The 19,149-nt window shown below is 35.3% G+C and overlaps 1 protein-coding gene across 1 annotated transcript in view; it reads right to left on the bottom strand.

Annotated features, from left to right (window-relative positions):
- Cul4 (cullin 4) overlaps positions 1–19,149 on the bottom strand; it is a 252,089-nt gene that overhangs the window by 53,572 nt on the left and 179,368 nt on the right. The window lies entirely within an intron of this gene.

The raw sequence follows: 19,149 nt of genomic DNA, 5'->3' as shown, positions 1-19,149 counted from the left end.
AAATTATTTTTTACAATAGCGTAACTTTCATGTGACTTGGTATTTTGAAATTATTTTCCACAATAGCGTAACTATCATGTGACTTGGTACTTTGAAATTATTTTCTACAATAGCGTAACTATCATGTGACTTGTTACTTTGAAATTATTTTCTATAATAGCGTAACTATCATGTGACTTGGTACTTTGAAATTATTTTCTATAATAGCGTAAATATCATGTGACTTGGTACTTTGAAATTATTTTCTAAACAAGCGTATATATCATGTGATTTGGTACTTTGAAATTATTTTCTACAAAAGCGTAACTATCATCTGACTTGGTACTTTGAAATCATTTTCTACAATAGCGTAACTATCATGTTACTTTGTACTTTGATATTATTTTCTACAAATGTTCGACTATTTTTTGACTTTGTACTTTGATAATATTTTATACATAGGCGTAACTATCATGTGATTTGGAACTTTGAAATTATTTTCAACAATATCGTAACTATCATGCGACTTGGTACTTTGAAATTATTTTCTACAATAGTGTAACTATCATGTGACTTGTTACTTTGAAATTATTTTCTACAAGAGAAAAACTATCTTGTTACCCGTTAAATTTAAATAATGTTATAAAATAGAGTATATATTATGTCACTTGGTACTTTGAAATTATTTTTTAAAATAGCTTAAATATAATATGACTTGGTAATTTGAAAGTATTATCTAAAATATCGTCACTATCATGTGACATGGTACTTTGAAATTATTTTCTATAATAGCGTAACTATCATGTAAATTGGTACTTTGAAATTATTTTCTACAATAGCGTAACTATCATGTGACTTGGTACTTTGAAATTATTTTATACAATAGCGTAACTATCATGTGACTTGGTACTTTGAAATTATTTTCTACAATAGCGTAAATATCATGTCACATGATACTTTGAAATTATTTTCTACAATAGCGTAACTATCATGTGACTTGGTACTTTGAAATTATTTTCTATAATAGCGTAACTATCATGTGATTTGGTACTTTGAAATTATTTTCTATAAAAGTGTAACTATCATGTGACTTGGTACTTTGAGATTATTTTCTACAAAATCCTAACTATCATGTGACTTTGTACTTTTAAATTATTTTCTACAAGAGCATAACTATCTTTTTACTCGGTACTTTGAAATAATTTTATACAATCTCATAACTATTATGTCACTTGGTACTTTGAAATTATTTTTTACAATAGCTTAAATATAATATGAATTGGTATTTTGAAAGTATTTTCTACAATAGCTAAACTATCATGTGACTTGGTACTTTGAAATTATTTTATACAATAGCGTAACTATCAAGTGACATGGTACTTTGAAATTATTTTCTATAATAGCATAACTATCATGTGACCTTAAACTTTGAAATTAATTTATACAAAAGCGTAGCTATCATGTGACATGGTACTTTGAAATTATTTTATACAATAGCGTAACTATCATGTGACTTGGTATTTGGAAATTATTTTCTACAAAAGCTTAACTATCATATGACTTGGTACTTTGATATTATTTTATACAATAGTGTAACTATCATGTGACATGGTACTTTGAAATTATTTTCTACAATAGCGTAACTATCATGTGACTTGGTACTCGCAACTCCCACCTCTACTATCAAACTATAAGTAATCTAAGACACCCCGCTCCCATCACTCCACCACTTATGTATTATATGGAACACATTGAAGAAGTAAAGCTATCCGTTATTACAATTCTTTTCTTGTCATCTACACCCCTTTAGTATCAACTTCTTCGTATAGTATAACGTTAAACTATTTTAAATTGACAACACTGTCCAAACATCACTTGTGTATTATACAGTACACAATCAACCCATCTCCCTCCAAAATACTTTTCAGTCATTTCTTGTTAAATTTTTATATTTCTAAACTATGTTAAATTAACAACACATCGAAGTATATTTTAAATTGACAACACTGTCCAAACATCACTTGTGTATTATACAGTACACAATCAACCCATCTCCCCCCAAAACACTTTTCAGGCATTTCTTGTTAAATTTTTTTATTTCTTAACTATTTTAAATTTACAACACATAGAAGTTTATTTTAAATTGGCAACACTGTACAAACATCACTTGTGTATTATACAGTACACAATCAACCCATCTCCCCCCAAAACACTTTTCATCCATTTCTTGTTAAATTTTTTTATTTCTAAACTATTTTAAATTGACAACACATCGAAGTATATTTTAAATTGACAACACTGTCCAAACATCACTTGTGTACTATACAGTACACAATCAACCCATCTCCCCCAAAACACTTTTCAGTCATTTCTTGTTAAATCTTTTTATTTCATAACTACTTTAAATTTACAACACGTCGAAGTATATTTTAAATTGACAACACTGACCAAACATCACTTGTGAATTATACAGTACACAATCAACCCATCTCCCCCCAAAACACTTTTCAGCCATTTCTTGTTAAATTTTTTATTTCTTAATTATTTTAAATTGACAACATTTCGAAGTATATTTTAAATTGACAACACTGTCCAAACATCACTTGTGTATTATACAGTACACAATCAACCCATCTCCCCCCAAAACACTTTTCAGGCATTTCTTGTTATATTTTTTTATTTCTACACTATTTTAAATTGACAACACCTCGTAGTATATTTTAAATTGACAACACTGTCCAAACATCACTTGTGTATTATACAGTGCACAATCAACCCATCTCCCCCCAAAACACTTTTCAGGCATTTCTCGTTAAAATTTTTTATTTCTTAAATATTTTAAATTGACAACACCTCGAAGTATATTTTAAATTGACAACATTGTCCAAACATCACTTGTGTATTATACAGTACACAATCAACCCATCTCCCCCCAAAACACTTTTCAGGCATTTCTTGTTAAATTTTTTTATTTCTTAACTACTTTAAATTGACAACACGTCGAAGTATATTTTAAAATGACAACACTGTCCAAACATCACTTGTTTATTATACAGTACACAATCAACCCATCTCCCCCCAAAACACTTTTCAGCCATTTCTTGTTAAATTTTTTTATTTCTTAACTATTTTAAATTAACAACACATCGAAGTATATTTTAAATTGACAACACTGTCCAAACATCACTTGTGTATTATACAGTACACAATCAACCCATCTCCCCCCAAAACACTTTTCAGCCATTTCTTGTTAAAATTTTTAATTTCTAAACTATTTTAAATTGACAGCACATCGAAGTATATTTTAAAATGACAACACTGTCCAAACATCACTTGTGTATTATACAGTGCACAATCAACTCATCTCCCCCAAAAACACTTTTCAGCCATCTCTCGTTAAATTTTTATATTGCTTAACTATTTTAAATTTACAACGCATCGAAGTACATTTTAAATTGACAACACTGTCCAAACATCACTTGTGTATTATACAGTACACAATCAACCCATCTCCCCCAAAATACTTTTCATGCATTTCTTGTTAAATCTTTTTATTTCTTAACTATTTTAAAATGACAAAACATCTAAGTACATTTTAAATAGAAAACTCTGTCCAAACATCACTTATGTATTATACAGTACACAATCAACCCATCTCCCCCAAAACACTTTTCAGCAATTTCTTGTTATTTTTTTTTATTTATTAAACATTTTAAATTGACAACACATCTAAATATGTTTTAAATTAACAACACTGTCCAAACATCACTTGTGTCTTATACAGTACACAATCAACCCATCTCCCCCCTAAACACTTCAACCATTTCTCGTTAAATTTTTTTATTTCTAAACGATTTTAAATTGACAACACATCGAGGTGTATTTTAAATTGCCAACACTGTCCAAACAACACTTGTGTATTATACAGTACACAATCAACCCATCTCCCCCCCCAAAACACTTTTCAGCCATTTCTCGTTAATTTTTTTTATTTCTTAACTATTTTAAATTGACAACACATCGAAGTATATTTTAAATTGACAACACTGTCCAAACATCACTTGTGTATTATACAGTACACAATCAACCCATCTCCCCCTAAAACACTTTTCAGCCATTTCTTGTTAAATTTTTTATTTCTTAACTATTTTAAATTAACAACACATCGAAGTATATTTTAAATTGACAACACTGTCCAAACATCACTTGTGCATTATACAGTACACAATCAACTCCTCTCCCCCAAAAACACTTTTCAGCCATTTCTAGTAAAAATTTTATATTTCTTAAGTATTTTAAATTGACAACACATCGAAGTATATTCTAAATTGACAACACTGTCCAAACATAGCTTGTGTATTATACAGTATACAATCAACCCATCTCCCCCCAAAACATTTTTCAGCCATTTCTTTTTAAATTTTTTTATTTATAAACTATTTTAATTTGACAAGATATCGAAGTATATTTTAAATTGACAACACTTTCCAAACATCACTTGTGCATTATACAGTACATAATCAACCCATCTCCCCCCAAAACACTTTTCAGCTATTTCTTGTAATATTTTTTTATTTCTTAAGTATTTTAAATTGACAACACATCGAATTATTCGCAAATGCTAAACTCTTTTTTTCCACCTTAATAGGATCAAATTTGCAAATGCTAAACCCTTTTTTGTAAATGTCAATCAAACGCCAAGGAACGTAATCTCGCCGAACACATCAAACTGTTTCCAAGGCAGATTAGCTTTTTAAAATGCACGTGTAAGTTTAATGTCTCAGGCATGGGTTTTCTTGTCCCGTTTCATGTACCGTTCATATTGCATACACTTTTGACCATATTCTTGTAGGGTGGAATGTATGGTTGAATGTATAGTTGATATTCCCTATGCCCTTACTACTTATGAACAATCTGAGTTGCCCAATTGCCTGCAAGTCCTCTGAACATGGTCAGTCATAAATTTTAGAAAGTATTTTATTTGACCCCATGTGCCTTCAAATGGCTCATAGAACTGATAGACTATCGGAAAGACCCTTACTCCATGCCTATCAACCTTGGTTCTACCGTAGGATGGATGGATGGATGGATGGATAGATAGATAGACTATCTCTCAACAAGTGAAATGACCTCATTTTTATACAAACCTAAAAAAGCCTTATGCCAGATTTGCCTCTCACTCAGACTATCTGTCTTGTTGGTTTTTTTTTCAATTAGCCATGGCTCTCAACTTTTTTACGCAGTCCACCAAGTTGATTTTAATCCGTCATTAGCGCTTTACTGAAAACCAATTATATTACAAATATTTTCTTTCGTACTTATTACAACATTGAAAATAAAAATAAAATTCAATAAAATTGAAATTTCAAATATGCAGTTTAACTGTATTAGTTCTTTCTAAGACTGTTAAAGACAAATATAGTCTTACTACAAACAAGAGTTTGGCTAATGCCTTCTTCCCTAACTGTAAAAGTCAAAAGCCTACAGGGTCATTGGCGCTTCACTGAAAACGTATTATATTTTAAATATTTTCTTTTCCAGTGATTATAGCATTGAAAATAAAAATAAAAATTACAGTGAAATAAAATCTTGAATTGATGAGCTTTCAGCAATTAATAGCATATTATACGAAACATTCAGTTTGATTTTACTAGCTCTTTCCGAGACTGTTCAAGACACATAGTTTTCAGTATAGCGCCAATGATGCAGTAGGTCTTGACTTTTACAGTCAGGGCAGTAGACAGTACCCAAACTTTGTTTATAGTGATTTTTGTTTGTTTTAAGCTTGATTTGCATATTCAATTTAAGTTTTACTCGTTTCCAGATTTATTTATTCATTTATATTGAATAGATGGGCTTTGAATATATTGGGATAGAGGAGGAGCGTGCGTGGCTGTGTTGGCCTCAGGAGGCCTGGTGCTGCGGGGAGTTGTTAGTAGCAGTAGTAGTAGTATATTAGTATCTGTTGTTTGTTTATCTGCTATGAGTTTTTATTTAATTTCTGTTTGTTTTAAGTTTGATTTACATATTCAATTTAGGGTTTACTCGTTTTAAGATTTATTTATCCATTTATATTAGTACCTGTTGTATGTTTTTTTGCTATGATTGTTTATTTAATTTCTGTTTGCTTTGGGTTTTATTTATTCTTTAATAGTAATTTCTGGTCGTTTTGAGTTTGAATTATTGTAGGTTTTTGTTTCTTCTGATCTTAAGTTTGGTATGGCCTTAACTTCTCTTTGAAAAACTTCTTTTTTTGAAAGGTTTTGTTTTAAAATTAATTCTCAAAATAATGTACGCACAAGTAATATTGGCTCAACTAAAAAAAGATTAGAACCAAATACTACTATCTTTACCTCTCAGATCCTAATTGGTCAATTTAAATAAAAGCCCAGGAGGTAACATAATCAAACCATAATAAGAGACAAAAATATACGCACAACTTACACAAACTTGCGACATAGCTTGAAAAAGCTTACAACGGACATAAAGGCTGTTTAAGTAGGCTACAATCAACTGAGGGGTTATACATTTTCATGTACAGATATACACAACTTTTGACTCCAAGAACAGTCCCGATTCATGCCTCAGTGAAAACAAAAGAGTATAGCCTACTGCATAATATCCTGTTTTGATACCTGCTTCAATTCCTCAGTTTGATTCCAATCCTGATACATGTTCTTCACAATTCCTGCTCCTCGGTAGGAACTATAGATAAAGTCTTACGAAGACTTTAAAAATGAAGACTTTTAACAAACGTTTCTTTCATTTAGTGGCTTTGGAACTTGATTTGGCCTCTTCTGACATCGAATGACCTCGATGACCAATATAACTAATATTATAAGAAACAAGATTAGAAGCGACTACCGAAATCGTGTAGACTGAGAAAAGACGAAATCGAGTCCGAAAAAACCATTGTCCATTTGGCTGTCCTTTATACTAGCTATCTCTGCAACTGCCATATCAAGGTTCCCTTTAAAATGTAGAAAAGGGGAGGATCAATTTTAAGAAAGTGCTATATTTAGCCATTACATGTTCAGAAGATATGTATTTACAGAACATTATCCAGATACCACAGGGTTGTGGTCTTTGTCCCTCCCCCCACCCCCTACAATCCTCCCCCCACGGCTGTTGAGAACCAAGACACAACCTAACGGATAAACTTAAATACCCAGATCTCGACCCCATTCAAAGTGTAAGTGAAATGTGTGCAGTATACCTAATGACATTCATTTTTATTGTACAGCAGTTGGTGAAAGGATATAAAATTTAAATATCTTTTATAGATTCTGCTCTAATCACTAGTGAGACTCTGAAGTGGATTTGTCCAGAAGTAAAAAAAAAAAAAAAAAAAAAAATTGAAGTTGAGGGAGTGCAAATGAAGCGTGCCAAACCTTGCGACAAACAACAAAGAGCAAAAAATGTTTATAACGATAGAAATTAGGAAAACGCATAGCAAAGAAGATCCTTATTTGCTAAAAGCACTTATGCACAAGCACTAAAATTAGTATTACCCGTTTGATCCAGAAACGAAACATCAAAATGTGCAGGTGGAGGGAATAGGCTACTATCTTTTCGGTAGAAGATAGTCAGGTGGTAGAAATTTGGCACAAAGTAACTGTAATTGTCCACAAAGCAACTTGTGTGAGTCATCGAGAGTGTTCTGGGGAAGGCACTACTATGAGCATCAAGGAGGCACACTTGTGCCTCTATAAAGAGGCGACCCACCACAATGTTAAGCGATTTCAGGTCCTAGAGGTCGCAGAGAGACGGCGGTAATCGCATTTTGTAGCCCAAGCTCAAACTAAGAAACTTGCAAAATTTCATCCTCCTCCAACTTTATCTTCATGGGGTAAACTGGGACGGAAGTTTCGACCCTCACACCACAGCCCCCCTTTAACGTTGTCCGATTGGGCTGAAATTTAGAGGTTAAGCTTTCCTAGGGCCCGGGAGCTTATCCTCGAAATTTCAGCTCAATCCGATCACTCCTTTTTGTTTTCAAAAAAATAAATATAGCCACTTAAAATTCATCATCCTCATTTCTTTTTTTTTCTAATCCAAGCCTAAAGGCCACAGTTGGAAACTGATCCAGGTGAATGATGGATCAATCGAACCAGAATTTGATCTTTTAGGGCCTTTTGATATTTCCAGACCGAAAAAATTATCCTCCAAATTTACATTTACAAAAAACCTCGTTTTCCTATAATAGCCCATGTTAATTTTTCCCACCACAACCCCCCTTTAACGTTGTCGGTGAAATTTAGAAGATAAGCTTTCCTGGGGCCTGGGAGCTTATCCTAGAAATTTCAGCTCAATCTGATCACTCCTTCCCTGTTTTCCAAAAACCAAATATCAAGTTTTGTAGGAATTTGCTTTGCGAAAATAGATTCCATTTACTAAAAAACAATTACAGTTGTGGCTCATTTGTCCTGCGGTTGATACTTCAGAATGTCAGGCGGATAACCCGGGCTCCATTCACCGTCAGAGCACTTTTCTTATACACTGAATTTAAACTTTAAGAAAGAAACTCAGTTTCTTTTTTAAATTATTTGAACAAAATTACATTTTCTAAATAGTTAAAGAAGCTGAGTTACACGGTCGACCCTTAAAACGTACAGGGATTAGGAGGCACAGTTGGGGGGCTGTTAAAGAGGCTGATTCACAAGTTCGAACCTTAAAACGTACAGGGATTAGGAGGCACCCTGTACGACGTGATTTGAGTATTCAGGAATTAAAAGCCTTAACACAAGAATGTTCAAGAGCGGGGGGTTTGGGGGCGGCAGCCCCCAACTTTAACTCCTGACACGATCAGCTAACAGTTAGTCAAGCAATAATAAGTAATAAACTGTACAAAAACGTGCAGAAATTATTTGAAAAAAACTATGTTTTCTAAAGAGTTAATGAGGCTGAGCTACAAGGTCGAACCTAAAAACGTACAGGGATTATGAGGAAAAGTTAGGGGGGTACCGCCCCCCAAACTCCCTGCGTTCGCAGCCATTAAATAAAAAAAAAAGTTTTTTAAACTTATAGTAAGGAGTAACATTAAAACTTAAAATAAACAAAAATTATTCCGTATATGAAAGAGGCTGTGCCCTCCTCAACGCCTCGCTCTTTACGCTAAAGTTTGACTCTGTCTCACAACTTTATTTTTCAAAACAATAAAAAACTTTAGCGTAAAGAGCGAGGCGTTGAGGAGGGCACAGCCTCTTTCATATACGGAATAATTTCAGTTCGTTTTAAGATTTAATGTCGCTCCTTACTTTCAGTTTAAAAAACTTTTTTTATTTAAAGGCTGCGAAAGCGGGGGTTTGGGGCGGCAGCCCCAACTGCGCCTCCTAATCCCTGTACGTTTTAAGGTTCGACCTTGTAACTCAGCCTCTTTAACTCTTTAGAAAACGTAGTTTTTTTCAAATAATACTAAGATGGAATGCCTTTATGCACTCATACCAAGTTTACTTAAAGAATTTGAAATTTTCAAGGAGAAAAATTAGTTTTTTTTTACAGGTTCGTTCCAGGACCTGGCTAGCTTCAAAGACCGTCATGTCTCTTTACAACCATCATTATTCTCGTTAGCAAATTTTTCTTAATGTGTAACAACACGTTGTTGTCAATCTTTATTTCATTTAGCAGGATTTGACACAGGCATCATTACAAACCGAGTATAACGTTATAAAAACGAGTCAGTTATAAATCACACTCGTTATAAAAACGAGCTTTCTAGGGACATTGCGCATAGATCGCTTTATACAGGTTACTAATCCGTTGATTTTGAATTGAAGTTATCAAGTATTTTGCAATAGGTTGCATAGGTTGCATCAAGACATGGCTAATTGTAGACAGAGAAAAGCCATGACAGATAGTCCAAGTAATTGAGAGGCAATGTTTAAATGGCTGGGGCACGGGTAAATGGCGGGAGTATGCATGACTCTCTTATTGGACACATACTTGTTTGTTAGTTTTTGGAAAGGCAAGCCTGCGTAGAGTCTCAGGCATGCTGACCAAGAATTCAAAAAATGATATGTTTGTAATATTTTTTTCCTTTCGCGGTGTGCTCAAAACTTGAAAACTGGATATTGCTACCTTTGATTCCGACCAGTCCAACCTGTTTATAATACTGTTATCACTTAGCTACAATTGGTCGCTATAGAAGAAATCAAGGCTAGGTGCCATCCTAGTTTTTTTTTTATCGAAATATGCGGATCTTAAACGGGTTAATGAGGCCCGTGAATGGCTAAAACAAATAGAGATAAAAAACGAACTCTAAATATTTATATTTGCAAAATAAATATCGACATCACTCCTGTTCTTGAACTTTTGTAAAGGTGCGAATTAGCGGTAGCGCAAATAAGATTTGTTTGTAAATAATAGTTTTGAGAGTAGCGTTTGTCAACCGGCGGTTCATGGACCACCCATCAAGATGATACAGGTGGTGCGAGCATAGAATAAAAATTGACACTATTTAAGTTATCTGTTGAGATGGTGGTTATGGTAGTTTGAGACTTTCAGACTAGTGAAATAGCCAAAGAAGGTTAAAACACCGATGATTTCCCTTTCATTACTAAAATATAACCGAATTTAGTAGCTAACAGACGGCCTATTTTTTTTTAAACATCTTCATGTAACTTCGACTCTTTAGCATGGTTGCCAACTTTCTGGTCCACGAATGCGTCTCCGAGCATCCACAAAATTTCATTTTTAGCAAAAATGTGCCCTTCTCGAAATCTCAAAAACTGGAGGTTAACTTTTTTGTCACTTGCATTGTTAACCAAAAGACGCATTACAAATCTCTTTCAAAGCAGTCATTTAATATGAAATATAATGAAAAAGAAAAAAAATCCATATGAAACATCCATATAAAATGACTAAGTGTGAAAGTAGAAAACTCATGAAAACAGAAAAAAACTATTCTCCGTAGTTTAAAAAGTAGTACTCGTATTAGTAGTAAAAACTAATTTCTAGTAGGAATCTAAGGCTCATCTTCTATGGCTCATCTTGACAGGTATGATTGGGATCAGCGTCAGTATTTTCAGTTCCTTTGCTTTGGGCAATCAGAGTGCTTCTTGCGCATGTCAGAAGGTACAATATAGGAGTTCAATAACGTTCAACAACACCAGACAAGTTGCTTGACATGCATTAAACAAGTAGTTGTTTGCATCAGAATGCGATTTCGTAATTTGGTCTTGGTATTACTGAGCAGGAAAAATTGTTTCTCTGCAGCTGCTGATGAGTGTTGCAGACCACACAACGTCAGCATAAAATCACAAAGATCCTTATACTTTTCTTTTCCCTATGCAGCTTTGATTTTTCTCAAGGCAGCCCAGAAAACTGACGTATTCGTTTCTACAGTGGTTACGCGAGTAACGCGTTCTTTTTCGTTAATTAATAAAAAAAAACTTTTTCCACAAAATAACTTTTGCACTTTACTGAAAAAAATATAAATGTTTTTACTTTTATAAATTTAATAAATCAAATAATATTAACATTTTGATTACTAAATATCAGTATATGTATGTTAAATCGACAATTAACATTCATTTGAATTTTTTCAGTTACGTGCATATCATGTTCTGGTCTTGGGATGGCATAGGGGTTTTGCGCCCAACCTATGTTAATTTCTGCTCGTTTTGGGTTTGAATTGGTTATTTATTGTAATTTCTGTTCGTTTTGGGTTTCATTTATTTATCGATGCTGATTTGTGGTAGTTTCACGCTTGGTAGATTATTTGATTTTATTTTTGCTCATTTTGTTTAATGGAGTTCTTTACTTTTCTTTGAAAAACTTATTTTATGAAAAAGTTTTTTAAATTAATTTATGTTCGTTTTATACATTGTTTTCAGGGGAAAAGAAAATAACACTTTAAATCTTTTGGTTTTTTAAGACTATATAGTTTGGCCTTCTATTTGTATGCTGGAAAAAAGTTTTCAGCAGTTTTTAACAATATACACCCTTTTTAAAATCTGGACACAAATAGTAGTGTTTAATTTATTTTCATACTTCCTCAAGTTGACCTGAAATGGAAAATTTGATACCATTCGCAAAAAAATCTGTTTACTTTCTTTGATAGCTTGTATACACTTACGCTATTTTGATTTGGTTAAATATTAAGAGCAGAAGTAGCTCCAAAAGTTTGAACATAATACCCTCAGTCGTTCTTGGGATACTGCTGAGATGCCTTATTTGGAATTAGCAATATCACAGTGCATTTTGATTTAATCTTAAGGCAACATTTAGTTTTTAAACATAATGGGCAAATGGGAGGGTGGGTGTAAGAGGGTGGTAGTGGAAGGGGGATTAGTTGCCCTTCAATCACTTTTGACTATTAAAAAGGGCATCAGCACTTTCAATTTTCAACCGAATGAGCCCCTTTCAAAGCTCCCACGACAACTCCTTCGATACGAAGTGCCCTGGTCTAAACAACAACAACAACAACAAATATCACTAATCACTTTCAACTATAAAAAAGGGCATTAATTCTTTGAATTTCAAATCGAATAAGACCCTTTTCAATTTTTTACAACAAAGATTTCAATAAAAACCTTATGTACCCCCAAGGCATAGCTTTTAATCCTTGCCCTGTGGGTTTTGGGGGAGTGTCTTCCTTAAAAATATATTTTATATCTAGAAATCAACTACGCTGAACAAAATGGCCATCTCAAAATTTGTATTGGATGTTTGAGGGAGTGATAGGCGTGGGGGTGGGGGGGGGAGCTAGTTGCCATCCAATAACTTTCGACTATTAAAAAGGGCACTAGCCCTTTGAATTTCCAATCGAATAAGCTTTTTTTGAAGTTTCTACGACAACGCCTTCTATAATACCTTATATGCCCACAGGGCATAACTTAGAACCTTTGCCCTGAGGTTTGCGGAGGATTGTCCACCTCACAAACATATTTTCTATCTGGAAATAATCTAGCCTACGCTGAACAAAATGGCTATCTCAAAATTTTGTTTGGATGTATTTGGGGGAAGGATGGGCGTGGGGGGGGCTAGTTGCCCTCTAATCACTATCGACTGCTAAAAAGGGCACTATCCCTTTGAATTTCCAATCGAATGAGCCTGTTTTGAAGTTTCTACGAAAACGCCTTCTATAAAAACCTTATAAGCCCCCAGGGCATAACTTAAAACCCTTGTCCTGAGGGTTGTGGGGGAGGTCCTCCTCAAAAACATATTTCTATCTGGAAATCAACTACGCTGAACAAAATGGCTATCTCTAAATTTTGATTGGGTGTGTTTGGGGGAATGCTGGGCGTGTGGAGGGGGGGCCTAGTTGCCCTCCAGTCACTTTCGACTATTAAAAAGAGCCCTAGCCCATTGAATTTCCAATCGAATTAGCCTTTTTCTAAGTCTCTACGACAACGCCTTCTATAAAAACCTTAAATGCCCCCAGGGCCTAACTTAAAACCCTTGCCCTGAGGGTTATGGAGGAGTGTCCTCCTCGAAAACATATTTTCTATCTGGTAATCAACTAGCCTACGCTGAACAAAATGACTATCTCAAAATTTAGATTGGATGTGTTTGGGGGAATGATGGCCCTGGGGGGGGGGCTAGGGGCCCTACAATCACTTTGGACTATTAAAAAGGGTACTAGCCCTTTGAATTTACAATCGAATGAGCCTTATTTGAAGTTTCTACGACAACTCCGTCTATAAAAACCTTATATACGCCCAGGGCATAACTTAAAACCCTTGCCCTGAGGGTTATGGAGGAGTGTCCTCCTCGAAAACATATTTTCTATCTGGTAATCAACTAGCCTACGCTGAACAAAAGACTATCTCAAAATTTTGAGATGACTATCTCAAAATTTAGATTGGATGTGTTTGGGGGAATGATGGGCCTTGGGGGGGGGGGGCTAGGTACCCTCCAATCACTTTCGACTATTAAAATGGGCACTAGCCCGTCGAATTTGCAATCGAATGAGCCTGTTTTGAAGTTTCTACGACAACTCCTTCTATAAAAACCTTATATGCCCCCAGGGCATAACTTAAAACCATTGCCTGAGGGTTGTGGAGGAGTGACATCCTCAAAAAGATATTTTCTATCTTGAAATCAACTACGCCGAACAAAATGGTTATCTCAAAATTTTGATGGGATGTGTTTGGGAGAATGATGGGCGGGGGGGGGGGGGGGCTAGTTGCCCCCCAATAGCTTTCGACTATTAAAAAAGACACCAGCCCTTTGAATTTCCAATCGAATGAGCCTGTTTTGAAGTTTCTACGACAACGCCTTCTATAAAAAACCGTATATACCCAAGGGCATAACTTAAAACCCTTGCCCTGAGGGTTGTGGGGGAGTGTCCGTCTCAAAAACATATTTTCTATCTAGAAATCAACTACGCTGAACAAAATCTCCAAATTTTGATTCAATGTGTTTGGGGGAATGATGGGCGTGTGGGGGAGGGGGGCTAGTTGCCCTCCATTCACTTTCGACTATTAAAAAGGGCACTAGCCACTCCAATTTCCAATCGAATGAATCCTTTTCGATGTTCTTATGACAACTTCTTCTATACAAAGTGCCCAGGTATGAAAAAAAAAAAAAAAAAAAAAAAAAAACACATTGTGGCCAAATCGTTCTTTACTTAGGCAGCGCTAGCGCGCTGCCTATGATCACGGATTTTCAAAGTTCGTCAAGACCGCTTCGCGCTTTCTCTTGTCCAAATTCGGTTTCCCCAAACAATGCTATTTTGTTCTCCACCAAGGACAATTTTCAGGATCCAAAAGCGATAGTTTTTTCAATGTGTCGTCTTCTTGGTCAGTTCTACTCCCGATTTGAGAAATAAGTTCAACCACGTGCGGTAAACAGTTCTCCCTATATCCATCAAGTTCAATAGGACCTAATTACTTATTGTGTTTTCCAAGGTGCACCATAGTCTTTGGTCCGAACTTCAACTCCTCCGTGGGGAAAAAATTATCTTTGGTGAGCTTGATTGAAAACGGGCGCTGCCTCTCCATCACAGGAGCTTTTACGAAACACCTGAGTGCTGACTCCAACAAGTTCAGCAGGACCTAATTCATTATTGTGTTTTCCCAGGTGCACCATAGGGTTTGGTAGAATTTCAACTCTTCCGTGGGGTAAAAATATTGTTTGGTGAGCTTATTTGAAAATGAGCTCAGCCTCTCCACCACAGAAGCTTTTGTGAAACACCTGAATACTGACTTAAGTGTGTGCGGGTAGTTCATAGAAGCTTATGAATCCGTGTGTCAGAAGACTGGAACTCAGCAGTCATCCTGTTGACTTTCTGTAGCATAAAATTCAAGAAATACAGGTAACCTTCTACTAGGGGGTCATGCATGTACCTCAGTTTGTAGCTCTCCCCTTGGCCAGTTCATCTGGAGCTTCTGTTCCTAACGCATGGTTGGTAAACAAGAGGAAAAGAGATGCGCACTTTTCCAGCACTCTATTGACAGCTTGTTCCATCGAAAACTAGCGTGTATTAGCATTTAAAAGAAACTTATGGATCCCATGTTCAGAAAATTCTTGCATTTGCTCAAATCCTTCCCGTCTCTTGCTACTTCCTGACATATACATTACCAAGTCCACGAGAAAAGCCTCGAGGTTATCAGGTAAAGTTTTCACTGTATAAACTTCACAAAGGGCCATTGAATGGCTGGTACAGCCCCCGCCCCCCCCCCCAAAAAAACGAGCCTGGTATGTAATATTAAACAGTAATCCCAGACCTCCAATAGTGCAAGTGTTCATTGACGTGTTGTCAAAAGCAGCGCCTATTATGTTCTTGTTTCGGTATCCCTTCTTTTTCTAGATAACAATCCATAATTGCTTTAGCCTGCGGCTTGAAGCGTCTTCTACTGATAGTAGATCAAGAAATCCCTCACAAACTTTGTCGGTGGAGCTGTTCCGTTATATAACGATCAGTACAAGACACTTGTTGATGTTCAATCAGTCGTTTCATCAACAATAAGGAATAATTTTGAGACTTTCAGAAATTTCTTCTCTTTTATAAATCAGCTGGAATATGCTGCTTAATGATTCCAGCGGTTACAGTTATTGCTATCTTCATAGCCTTTAAAGTTTGGGAATTAGAAGCTCCAGCTTTGAGAACTGGAAGTAGACTATTTGACATCATTTGAAATGGTATGTCTTCACTAGCAATCCATACAGCCAGCCTCATCTGAGAGTTGGTGATCTCTGACTCTGCACCCCTGAGGGCTCTAATAAACTCAGAAATAATAGATCTAAGTTTTACAGCCTGAACTCTTTCTAAATGCGAGTTGCTATGAGGGTGAATCAACATATTGGTCTTCGTTCCTTTGATTTTATTTTTTTCAAACAGAAACTGCACCACAGCTTGTTTCTATGATGGGGTACAATAAACCTTGAAATAAATCCTTTGAGGTCGTTATCTTCTTCCTAGGCTTCGCTGTATTTGCGATTGAGTCTTGATACTCAAAGGCATACTTGTTCCATGTTTTTTTCCTTAGCTTGTCCTTTGCCTTTGGAAGTGTAGAATCTGGCGTTTCAGAATTAATTGATTCCTTCACAAGAAGAACTTGGACTTCTCTCCACTTTTCAGTATCATTCTATAGCCCTCCCTTGTTCCTATACTGTTCAACAAGGTGGAACAGGAAACTTATACAAACTGACTTTCTTGATAAGCTTTCAATAGCCAGAAGGTTAATAAATTTGACAATTAAACATGGAGGACAACAAAATTATTTGATGGTTATCTTACTAATGCAACAAGAAATGCTGAGAACAACACAGAAAATGCCTTTTCACTTCAGTCCAGCTCCTAAGCTTGCCAAAGGGCCGAAAACTGCATCTTTGCCAAACTCCCAAATAGAATTGACACCCTACCTACGTTTACAAACAACCATCCATGCCGATGCCGTCCGCTGTTTTCAAATTTTTTGCGGGGCAAAAGAGCGTCAGTCAAAACCTTGAAAAATTTCTCTTTGGTTTCCATTCTTCGGAGAAAATCTCTTACGAGATATCTCACAAAACCTGGATGCTGAAAAAAAAACTGCTCTGAAAAAGCACTTCTTTGGTGGTGACATTTTTTTTTTTTTTTTTTTTTTTTTTTTTTTTTTTTTTTTTTTACCAAAAGATATTCCAAGTAGAAGAGGGAAGTGTTTCATTTTACGTCATAAATTTTCAAAATGTGTCACTTTTTTGCCCTTTTATGTCATTGTGTCCCGGCACATGAGAATGTGTCCTTTTGACATAAAAAGTGTCCAATTGGCAACCATGACTGTAAGTATAAAGTTCGTCAAAGCACTCGCTGTTCTTTTTTGTTGTTGCCAAAACTTGACACACTCTTTGCTGCTTATTCTTCAATTCGTCTGTCCCTGACAACTGAAGACAGTCGATCAGCTACAATCTAGTTAATGAACCGGACGTAATTACTTTGTTCTGTATACATATATTAGTTTTAATTCTTTAATATTTCTGATGATAACGATCCCTGTATATGTGATCGAAATATCCAAACTTTTGTATCTGTTTTCACTGTCTAATAAAAAGAATTATCTCCATTTGAATGTTTATTTGTTCGTCAAAGACTATGGTATAATACGGGGAAAATAATAAAAATCTAGACATGTTTGACGACATGGAAACTCACCATTATATTGTGTCAGGTGAGATTCAAATACATTTCCAACGTGTAGGAAGAAGCAGTTTAATGTTTTTTTCCAGACAAAGCACTTAAAACTTTCAAAATTGCGTGTTCACTTACACACGTATTTGCAGAGGGGAAACTTCAGACCCGTGTATCAAGGAACTATCAAGATTCTTAGAATTTAATTCTAAGATTGTTCAGCGATTGTTCGTAATTGTCACGGATCTCAATGGCTGAAACAAGTTCCAGCATAGGTAATATGAAATTACTGCGTAATAGTGAGTCTAACAACACAATAAAAGCCATTACACAAACTTTTTATCTCCTATCACACAACAAGACAGGATTGTTAGCATGTCAAGCAAGCTCCAGACTCGCTTGTAACAAACCGCAATATACAATTTGAGATTTGCCCTGGCAGTCGCATCGAAGTATCACTTTTTGTTTTCAATTTTGCGTGCAGGCTTACTATATATTTATCAGTTCGTGAATAAATAATCTAGAAGTCGATGTGCACTTTTTAAGACTATTTTTGTGCTACCAAGTACCCTGAACTGATATCCCATTACTATGTGTTATTGTGTCTCTCTATTATTTTGAGTGATAAATACACAGACTCAGAATATCCAGTCTCGGTTTCATGTTGCACTAATATCATTCACTGATTGTATAGCTGTTAAAATAATAGACAAACTTATAGTCGGTAAAAAAAAAGATACACTACTGACAAAATTGTTTGGGACCAAAGTCAAACAAAAAAGAAAATTTAAGAGGGAGAGAGATAGAGAGAGAAAGAGAGAGAGAGAGAGAGAGAGAGAGAGAGAGAGAGAGAGAGAGAGAGAGAGAGAAGACGAATGAGAGAGAGAGAGAGAAGACGAGTGAGAGACTAAAAACTAAAAATTTTAACAAAAGAAGGAATAAAGCTTGCTTTGTATCTTCCTATGTTTAAAAATACGGCGCTAAGTTCTCGGATCATTTTGAATTTTTTCTCTCGGCTGTCTGGGTCTAATCGGGCAATGTAGAAGGGAACATAAGGGGTTTGAGATTACCCTCTTTCAAAACCGAATATCTATTCTAGTCTAGAGAGGGAGTCTAAACGGAATTCGGAGATTTTCCTTTTATTCTTCTTCTTTATTCCTAGACAACGCTTTTCTCGTTGGATGACTCGAATACTTTCAGCTTGGCGGCACACCGGCCGTATGGACTAAGACGATTTTTAGGAAGAATACAACACAGCAAATAGGCAGATAGAGCAAGTGGATATGCTGACAGCACCATTACTTATTTTGGGCTGGATAAAAGCCGGAATACTATTACATTAGCATTTTTGATATCTTTACTTTTTCTTACAACAAAGATTGCGGATTTACAGGTATATTTACAATTAAACCTATGGTAAACCAACGACCGAAAAATCTACAATACTAACGATTTTCTAATCCGATACATTTAGTATTTCGGCATCTCGAACCATTTTTACTTACAGTTAAAGGGAGGGAAACACTAGAACTCTTTTTCTAAGAATCCAAGATAAAGATGGCTAGGCCACGTCTTACGGATAATAAATTGTCATAAATTTTGCTTTTTGGCCATCCATC

This window comes from Artemia sp. Qi Xiang Cuo, chromosome 18 (assembly GCF_049724085.1).
Source record: "Artemia sp. Qi Xiang Cuo chromosome 18, ASM4972408v1, whole genome shotgun sequence".
NCBI lineage: Eukaryota > Metazoa > Arthropoda > Branchiopoda > Anostraca > Artemiidae > Artemia > Artemia sp. Qi Xiang Cuo.
Note: the sequence above shows the minus strand (reverse complement) of the source record. Positions and strands in the feature narration are given on the sequence as shown.